Raw genomic sequence first — 10,196 nt, forward strand, 5'->3', positions numbered from 1 at the left:
AAAGTCCACTGTTAATTATGAAGCAGTCTGTTTCCTACACCACTGTGAGCTATATTACAGAACCATTTCCTGGAGCAAGTTCTCAGTCATCAGAACCGCAGAAAATGCAAATAGACTTGAAGGATATTTGCTGTCAATGAAGCAACATTATAAATGCCAGCTAGTGGCTTCCCTTTGTAATTATAATACAGATGTAAGTATTTAGGAACTTTTCCTGAATGCTTAAAGCTTCGCAGTCCTTTGTTGTAAAGGAATCAATTGTGAGCTGAATTTATGTGAAAGGTATTAAAAATAGAACAAGGCTGTCCACTGAATGGTTTGAAATTAGAAGATGATTACCATCTCATTCTGCAACCTGTGCCCCATTCCCCAACCTGGACCCCATCCCACAACCTGTATCGCAACCCCAACCTCGATCCTGTTCCCCAACTTTCACCCTGTCCCCCAACCTCCAGCCGTACTCCAACTTTCACCCTGCCCTACAATCTGCATCCTCTCTCCCAAACTGCACTGTCTCCCCCTGCTTGTACCACATGCCCCAATAGACACACTGACAGCCATGTTAGCAGCGTTATCACTGGATTTGTAATAATTTACATATACAGTGCAGCCTCCATTCTGCTGTTTATCCCTTTCATACAGACTATTGCATACCACTTGCCACTTGTCACCAACTCCAATATTGGTTTTGTGAGGTCTTAAATTTGCATTTTATTTAATTACTGTTCTTTTCACCTTCCATTTGCTGCTGCACCTTGCTTTAACAGATACATGTTCGATAGGAACAACCTACAACTTCCTGCATTCCTTGCAGCTAGCATGCAAAGTGCTCCATCTGCTGTGTGTCATATTATTTTAACAGCTTTTTTTTTCTTTATTACTTAGATTCTACAAGCAATTTTACATTTTGAAAAACATTCAAGCCTAATAAAATGCTGTACATCATTACTTAAACACACAAAGAAAGCGCATGAGTTATCTAAGACTGGAATATGGATCGTGGATCAGAATGATTTGTTTTTACAGTGCAATGTGTGGAGAGCGGTATTAGTGATCAGGGCTGAAGGCAGCTATTTGTGGATGGGACAAGGGAACACAGCAGTTTTTAATTTCTTCATGGAATGTGACCATCATGGGTCAGGCCCGCTTTTATTGCCTATCCCTAATCGCCCTTGAGAAGGTGGTGTTGAACTCTGGTGTTCAGTTCTTTTGTGTTTTGTGGCACGGTTGCACAGTGATTAGCACTGCTGCCTCATAGCAGCAGGGACCCAGGTTCAATTCCCCCCTTAGGCATGGAATCGAAGCCATCTGTGTGGACTTTGCACATTCTCCCTGTGTCTGCATGGGTTCCCTCTGGGTGCTATAGTTTCCTCCCACAGACCACAGATGGGCAGGTTAGGTGGATTGGCCATGTTAATTTGCTCATAGTGTCCAGGATGTGCAGGTAAAATGGAATAGCCATGGGAAATGTAGGGTTACAGGGATGAGGTAGGGAGTGTGGGTCTGAGTGGGATGCTGTTCGGATGGTCGGTATGGACTCGATGGGCCGAATGGCCTGCTTCCATACTATAAGGATTCTATGATTTGGACCAAGGCTGTGATGATGTCAGGTGCTGAGTGACCCTGGAAGAAGCAAGACTGAATATCAGTGAGCAGTTTATTCCTTTGTAAGTCACTTTACAGCACTGTCAATGGTCCCTTCTGCTGTTTGATTGATGATTGAGAGGTGACTGATCAGGCAGCAGGCTGTATCTGGTCAATTTCTTACACTGTCAGGTTGATTTTTTTTTATTTCAAAAATATACTTTATTCATAAAATTATTTTGATATCTATACAATTGGTCATGCCATTCTTATTATATTTCTTTACATACAGAGATCGGAATTAATCATTCGTATATACAAGTCTGTACATTGACCATCCAGATATTCTGCCGAGGCATCAGCAGGGCCCAATTTCTGAGTGGACCCCCTGTTCTTCTTAGGCAGGCAGATGTTACACGGTGGTCTTTCCCCACCACGCCTTGGCGGCAGCTGCCCCAAGCTTCAGCGCATCCCTCAACACGTAGTCCTGGACCTTGGAATGTGCCAGTCTGCAACACTCAGTCGGGGTCAACTCCTTCAGCTGGAAGATCAGCACATTTCGGACCACCCAGAGAGCGTCCTTCACCGAGTTGATGATCCTCCAGGCACAATTGATGTTCGTCTCGGTGTGCGTCCCGGGGAACAGGCCATAGAGCACAGAGTCCCATGTCACGGAGCTGCTCGGAACGAATCTCAACAAATACCACTGCATTCCTCTCCAGACTTCCTTTGAATAGGCACATTCCAGAAGGAGATGTGTGACAGTCTCGTCCCCCCCCCGCAGCCGCTTCGAGGGCAGCGTGCAGTGCGGCAAAGAGTCCGGGCGTGCATAAAGGATCTCACAGGCAGAGCCCTTCTCACCACCAGCCAAGCCATGTCTTGGTGCTTGTTGGAAAGTTCTGGCGATGAGGCATTCTGCCAAATGGCTTTGACAGTCTGCTCAGGGAACCACTCAACAGGATCCACCCTCTGCTTTTCCCAATGGGTCTCAAGGACACTAGGTGCTGACCACTTCCTGATGGAATTGTGGCCAAAGTTGGTTTCCTTCATAAATTTCTTCACGAAGGACAGGTAATACAGAATGGTCCAATTACTTGGAGCGTTCCATTGCAGCGGGGCCAGGCCCATCCTTTGCAACACCGGGGACAGGTAGAACCTCAGTACATAGTGACAGTACGTATGCATACCGGGGATCCACGTACAGCTTGATGCAGCCACACACAAAGGTGGCCATCAAGGTGAGGGTGTTTTATCCCCTCCTTGCCCAGATCTTCATACAGTGAGTCCCTTCGGACCTAGTCCATCTTTGATCTCCACATAAAGTGGAAGATGTCCCGGATGACTGCGACGGCACAGGTTCTGGGAATAGGCCAGACCTGTGCCACATGTAACAGCAATGACAGGGCCTCACACCTGATGACCAGGTTTTTACCCACGATGGAGAGCGATCGTTGCTTCCATCTGCCCAGTTTCTGCCTCACTTTGCTGATACACTCCTCCCAAGACTTGGTACGCCCAGCCCCTCCGAACCAAATACCCAGCACCTTCAGGTGGTCGGTTCTGACGGTGAAGAGGATCGCGGATTGGTCGGCCCAGTTCCGAAGAGCATGGCCTCGCTCTTGCCTCGGTTTACCTTGGCCCCCGAGGCCCGTTCGAATGGTCACATATGCACATGAGTCTGCGCACCGACAGCGGATCCGAGCAGAAAACAGCGACGTCATCCATGGACAGGGAGGCCTTGACTGGCAGGCCCCTGCTGCCAGGAATAGTCGCCCCTCTCAGGCTCACATCCTTCCTGATGGACTCGGCAAATGGCTCCATGGAGCACACAAACAAGGCAGGGGAGAGAGGGCAGCCCTGCCTGACTCCAGATCTGACTGGGAAGCTATCTGATTCCCACCCATTGATTGAGACTGCACTGACAATGTTGGTGTAGAGCAGTCTGATCCAATTGCAGAATCCCTCCCCAAAGCCCATTTTGGAGAGAACATCTCTCATATACCTGTGTGATATCCTGTCAAAGGCTTTCTCCTGGTCCAGGCTGATCAGGCAGATGTAAAACCCTCTGTCCTGCACGTAGGCGATCGTATCCCTGAGGAGTGTGAGACTCTCAGCGATCTTCCTGCCCGGCATAGCACAGGTTTGGTCAGGGTGAATCACCGATCCCAGAGCAGACCTGACCTGGTTGGCGATCACCTTTGACAAGATTTTGTAATCCGTATTCAACATTGAGATTGGTCTCCAATTTCTGAGTTCCTCCCTCTCCCCCTTCTGCTTGTAGATGAGGGTGATGATGCCTTTCCTCATGGATTCATCATGGTACCTGCCCGATGCATACTGACATACACCTCTAGCAGGTCCTGGCCAATCAAGTCCCACAGAACAGAATAGAGCTCGACTGGTAAGCCATCACTTCCGGGAGTTTTATTCTTTTCGAAGGACTCGAGGGCCTTGGTCAGCTCATCCAGAGATAGCGGCTGGTCCGGCCTCTCCCGTGTTCTGTCGTCTAAGACCTCCGTGATAGAGGACAGGAACGACTGGGAGGCCGTGCTGTCGGTTGGCTTCGAGTCATACAGACTGGCATAGAAGGATTTACTGATCCTCATGACGTCAGCCTGAGATGACATTATTGAGCCATCTTCTTCCTTCAGGCTGCTGAGCATGCAGCTGATGCCAGATTGTAAGTAGACAGGAGCAGTTTGGCTTGAGGTCTGGCTAATTCTGGAGCACAGGTCTTCAGTTCTATTTCACTGTACTATAATATTGCCAGGAGAAATGGAACTGAACTAGGAAACAGCAGTCAAGTGTTCAATTTCATTTGCACCTCCTCAAGTAATACAGCAGCTGAAATGTGCAAATTGCCAGGCTAGGGCAATAAACAGGCTTGGACTAGTAAGGAGCAAAAAATATTTGCATCACACAAGTTCCAAACAATGAGCATTTCCAATGTGAGAGAATCTAAAAATCTCCCATTGACATTCAACATTACCTCATATCATTGAGCCTCCCATCAATGTGTAGGTTTATCATTGACCTGAAACATTACAGAATCAGTCATATGAATAATGTGGTTATCTCAGCAGCTTAGAGATTGATCATTCTATGGCAAAAGAGAAACTCACCTCTACCTCTTCAAAGTTGGATTTTGGTTCTATAGGTAGGCACTGAGGAAGGAGATGTGGCTGTGGTGGTGAAACTGCTTCAAGGTGTGGCTGAAGAGCTTCAGGGCAGAGGAGGTGACCTGGGGAGTGCAGCGAGAGAGAGATTCACTGGGACCCTTGTAGAGAGAATCTCATCTACACCGAAATTCCTGATGAAGGGCTTATGCCGAAAATGTTGTTTCCCCTGCTCCTCGGATGCTGCCTGACCAGCTGCGCTTTTCCAGCACCACACTCTCAACTCTACCTCTTCAAAGCTTTCTCACAATCTCCAAGATAAAGTCAGGATTATAATGGAATATATCCATTTGGGCGGCATGGTGGCACAGTGGTTAGCACTGCTGCCTCACAGCACCAGAGACCCGGGTTCAATTCCCGCCTCAGGCGACTGACTGTGTGGAGTTTGCATGTTCTCCCCGTGTCTGCGTGGGTTTCCTCCGGGTGCTCTGGTTTCCTCCCACAGTCCAAAGATGTGCAGGTCAGGTGAATTGGCCATGCTAAATTGCCCGTAGTGTTAGGTAAGGGGTAAATGTAGGGGTATGGGTGGGTTGCGCTTCGGCGGGGCGGTGTGGACTTGTTGGGCTGAAGGGCCTGTTTCCACACTGTAAGTAATCTAATATCCCACTTTCTTGAATGAGTGCAGCTCTAACTATTCTCAAGCACCTCAGCAGTATCCAGGACAAACAGATCAATACCACAGATCAATACAAGGCAAACCACTTAATTGGCACTCCAGACCATCAGTGGGTACTGTCAAGAAATCACACTGAAGGAACTCAACAAGGTTCCTTTTGCAGCATCCTCCACCAGGTAGAAGCACAAAGACATAGAAAAAAATGATCACCCATATGCTCCCCTCCAAGTAATATACTATCCTGACTTGGAACTATATTAGTGTTACTTCACTGCCACTGGATGAAATTGAAGAACCCCCTTCCTAAAAATGCTGTGGGTACACTTAGACCACATGGACTGCAGTATTTCAATGTAATCCTTCACAATAATTGGGTACATGGGACAGGGATTCCAAAAATAGTGGGATATTGAGAGCAGGAATTGCTTCCTTTTCTTTGATGTGTGTGGTACATCATCATTGAAACTTTATGCCTGAAAATGTGATGCAGCTTGATGGACAAACTATTACCATTCTGTTGGATCGGTGGCAAATTCCTTCCAGTCATTAATGTCAATGTTGCTGTCCTTCAGAAAGAGCTTGACAATGTATTTGAAGCACTTTCTGTGTCCTCCTTTGGCCCATGGGCCATTAGAGAGTTAGGAAAATAGGACTTGATGGTGGAGAGTGTTTCAGTCATTTGGACAAACTGGCTATACATCAAAGTTGATTTTATAAGAGAGACTTTACTCAATGCAACTGTTCACTTCTGAAATTGACATGGATGTCTAAAGGTATTCCAGATTGGTTGTAAGCTGCATTTAGATGTCTTCTTTTTGGCTGGGCTGTTTAAAGGGTCATCTTCCTCTTGGACTTGCAATGTCTTGTTTTGATGTCTTGTGACGATCCTAAAGCTTTAAAAGGTATATTTTGTCCTGGTTTTTTTTGGAGAGGTTCTCAGGCAGAGGTGTTTGTCAGTCTACCGGTGCCACTAGAGTAAACAGCTTGTGAGACCTTGAGGTTTTTTTAAGAAGTTGGAACAATAGAAGCAGACTGAATGGTTGTCAAACTCCCACAGAACCAGGATGTTTCAGTTTAGTTTTCAGCAATTGTTATTGGGGTCTTGAAGAAGTGAAAGATATTTTTCCATACTCTTGGTTACAGCCAAAAGCTGGGAAATCTCTTCCTGCTCCTGCAGTTGCATGTGAGACAATGTTTTCTGAACTTGCTTTTTGCCTAGGGTTGTGTGTATGTGGTGTTACAATATTGGAAAAGTTAATTAGTACTGTATGTATTGTTCTGTTAAGTTTTCCAACAGAGTTATATTATTCCAATTCTTTTTTACTTTGGTTGTATTTTAACTATAATGAATGAATAAAGTGTGTTTTGTTTTAAACCTGATAGTTTGACCAATCGAAATGCATCTGGAATGCAACACCTTATATTTACCTTTAAAATAAGAAAAAGGTAGGGTCCAGACTATCTTCTGAATGTTTTGAAGGTGTTTGGTGTAAGTCCACTATACTATGTTGAGAACAATGTCAATTGAATCAGTCAATAGTTTATCCAGCAGTCATCAATCACCTGCACCTTAGAATTAGAATCCCTACAGTGTGGAAACAGGACCTTTGGCCTAACAAGTCCACACCAACCCACCGAAGAGTAACCCACCCAGACCCATTCCCCCACCCTAAATTTACCCGAGTCATGCACTTAACCTACACATCCCTGAACACTATGGGCAATTTAGCAAGTCCAATCCACCTGACCTACACATCTTTGGATTGTGGGAGGAAATTCGAGCATCCGGAGGAAACCCACACAGACAGTCGCCCAAGATTGGAATCGAACCCAGGTCCCTGGTGCTGTGACATACCAGGATGGATCTTGTGATAAATAACCGACAGAGATCTGAGGATCAAACTCTGTGTTTGAGGCCTATATAATTGTTATGTTTTGAGCCTAAGTCATTAATTAATGATAAAATGAAGGTTGTAATGCAACCTTAAGTTATGTCAAGAATGTAACTTAAAAGAAGTTCTTGGATTTATATATTAATGAATTGAAACCTGGAACCCATTCTAAAAGATTACACAACACCAGGTTATGGTCCAACAAGTTTATTTGGAAATTCTACCTTTCAGAGAAGTGCTCTGAAATCTAGTACTTCTAAATAAACCTGTTGGACTATAACTTAGTGTTGTGTGATTTTTAACTTTATCTGCCCCAGTCCAACACCGGCACCTCCACATCATTCTAAATGCTGGAAGACTTAACACCTGCACCTCCACACACATCATCTATTGCATCCGCTGCACCCGATGTGGCCTCCTCTATATTGGGGAGACAGGCCGCCTACTTGCAGAACGTTTCAGAGAACACTTCTGGGACACCTGGACCAACCAACCCAACCACCCCGTGGCTCAACAATTTAACTCCCCTCCCACTCCACCAAGGACATGCAGGTCCTTGGACTCCTCCATCGCCAGACCATGGTAACACGATGGTTGGAGGAGGAGCGCCTCATCTTCTGCCTAGGAACCCTCCAACCACAAGGGATGAACTCAGATTTCCCCAGTTTCCTCATTTCCCCCCCCCCCCCACCTTGTCTCAGTCAAATCCCTCAAACTCAGCACTGCCTTCCTAACCTGCAATCTTCTTCCTGACCTCTCCACCCTCACCCCACTCCGGCCTATCACCCTCACCTTGACCTCCTTCCACCTATCGCATTTCCAATGCCCCTCCCCCAAGTCCCTCCTCCCTACTTTTTATCTTAGCCTGCTGGACACACTTTCCTCATTCCTGAAGAAGGGCTTATGCCCGAAACGTCGATTCTCCTGTTCCTTGGATGCTGCCTGACCTGCTGCGCTTTTCCAGCAACACAATTTCAGTTCTGATCTCCAGCATCTGCAGTCCTCACTTTCTCCTCGAAGATTTTAACCTACTGCGAATCCTCTTACAAGGATGCCTTCCTTGAAGAAGCTCTCTTCCTCCCCCTACAAAGACTTAACAGCAAACTAGGTTTATTCAATATATTGTTTCAGTTGCATGACCACTGTAATCTTTTGCTGTAAATTTTCTGTCTTAAGACTCTGTTTCACAGCTACCTGAGAAAGGAGCATTGCTCTGAAAGCTAGTGCTTCCAAATAAAACTGTTGGACTATAACCTGGTGTTATGTGATCTTTAACTTTAATCTTGAACAGCTACATCACACAGCATATTGTTAGGCAGACATCAGAACAGGTTACATTACAAGCTCATACACTCATGCAGACTCTCTCTCATTCACATGCCCACTCCCATTAACACACGCATGTACAAGCCCCACACTCACACACACGCACACACCCTCTCACAGACTTATACTCCATTACACTCATGCACACAGACTACCAAGCATGCACACAAGCAAACACACTCACACTATCTCTCTCAAGCACACATTCACACATAGAAGACTATGGGGTGAATTTGCATTTGCTGAATGGTATTTGCAGATACATTCTATTTTGCTCAAAAAGCACACTATCTGCAGGCAGTCAGTGCAGGCAGGCAGAAAGTGAGGACCACAGATACTGAAGATCAGAGTCAAAGAGAGTGGTGCTAGAAAAGCACAGCTGGTCAGGCAGCATCTGTGGAGCAGGAAAATAGACGTTTCAAGCATAAGCTCTTCATTAGGAAACAGTGCAGACAGTCAATCCATGTAACATTTTATAAATTCTACTTTAGAAACAGAACCAGTCTGACTCAAGATTGGGATACAGACAGACTCTAACCTCACATTTTTAATGGAGAAAGTGAGGTCTGCAGATGCTGGAGATCAAAGTTGAAACTTTATTGCTGGAACAGCACAGCAGGTCAGGCAGCATCCAGGGAACAGGAGATTCGACGTTTCGGGCACAGGCCCTTCTTCAGGAATGAGCAGAGAGTGTTCAGCAGGAGAAGATAAAAGGTAGGGAGGACGGACTTGGAGGAGGGGCGTTGGAAATGTGATATGTGATACCTATCACATTTCCAACGCCCCTCCTCCAAGTCCCTCCTCCCTACCTTTTATCTTCTCCTGCTGAACACTCTCTGCTCATTCCTGAAGAAGGGCCTGTGCCCGAAACGTCGAATCTCCTGTTCCCTGGATGCTGCCTGACCTGCTGTGCTGTTCCAGCAATAAAGTTTCAACTCACATTTTTAATGCATTGTCTGAGCTGAGATATCACCTTTCTTTATAAAACCTTAAGTTATCTTAAGAATGTGACTTGAAAGAAGTTCTGGGATTAACAAGTTAATGAACCAAAATCTGCAACCCATTCTAAAAGATGGAAGACTTAACAGCAATCTCGGTTTGTTCAATATATTGTTTCAGTTGCATGACACTATAGTCTTTTCCAATAAATTATGATTCAGCTCCACAGCCACCCGATGAAGGAGCAGCGCTCTGAAAGCTAGTACTTCCAAATAAACCTGTTGGACTATAACCTGGTGTTGTGTGATTTTTAACTTTGTATGCCCCCGTCCAACACCAGCACCTTCACTTCAAGGTTAAAAGCAGGCTAGGTTTATTTGCTGATGATAAGATGTAAAGGATTTAGACTTGGAGGCAGTGTCAGCAGCATCTATATTTATAGCTGTGGGACTGTTGGTCTCCAAAATCTCAGGAAGGTGATGAGAAATGTTGGTTGTAAATTTCAAAGATAAAGCAGAACCAGAGTTCTAATGATAGCTAATCAGCATTTCTACCTGCAAGTGATTCATATTGCCACAGAGATAAGTTTTGAAAGGAGAACTTCTCTATTATTCATGGATTCCCAGATAGAATCAGTCCATTAGAACTGGGAGAGATGGGAGA

This window comes from Chiloscyllium plagiosum, unplaced genomic scaffold (assembly GCF_037043375.1).
Source record: "Chiloscyllium plagiosum isolate Xiang-an unplaced genomic scaffold, Cpla_swu_hap1 HiC_scaffold_8, whole genome shotgun sequence".
In the NCBI taxonomy this organism is placed as follows: Eukaryota; Metazoa; Chordata; class Chondrichthyes; order Orectolobiformes; family Hemiscylliidae; genus Chiloscyllium; species Chiloscyllium plagiosum.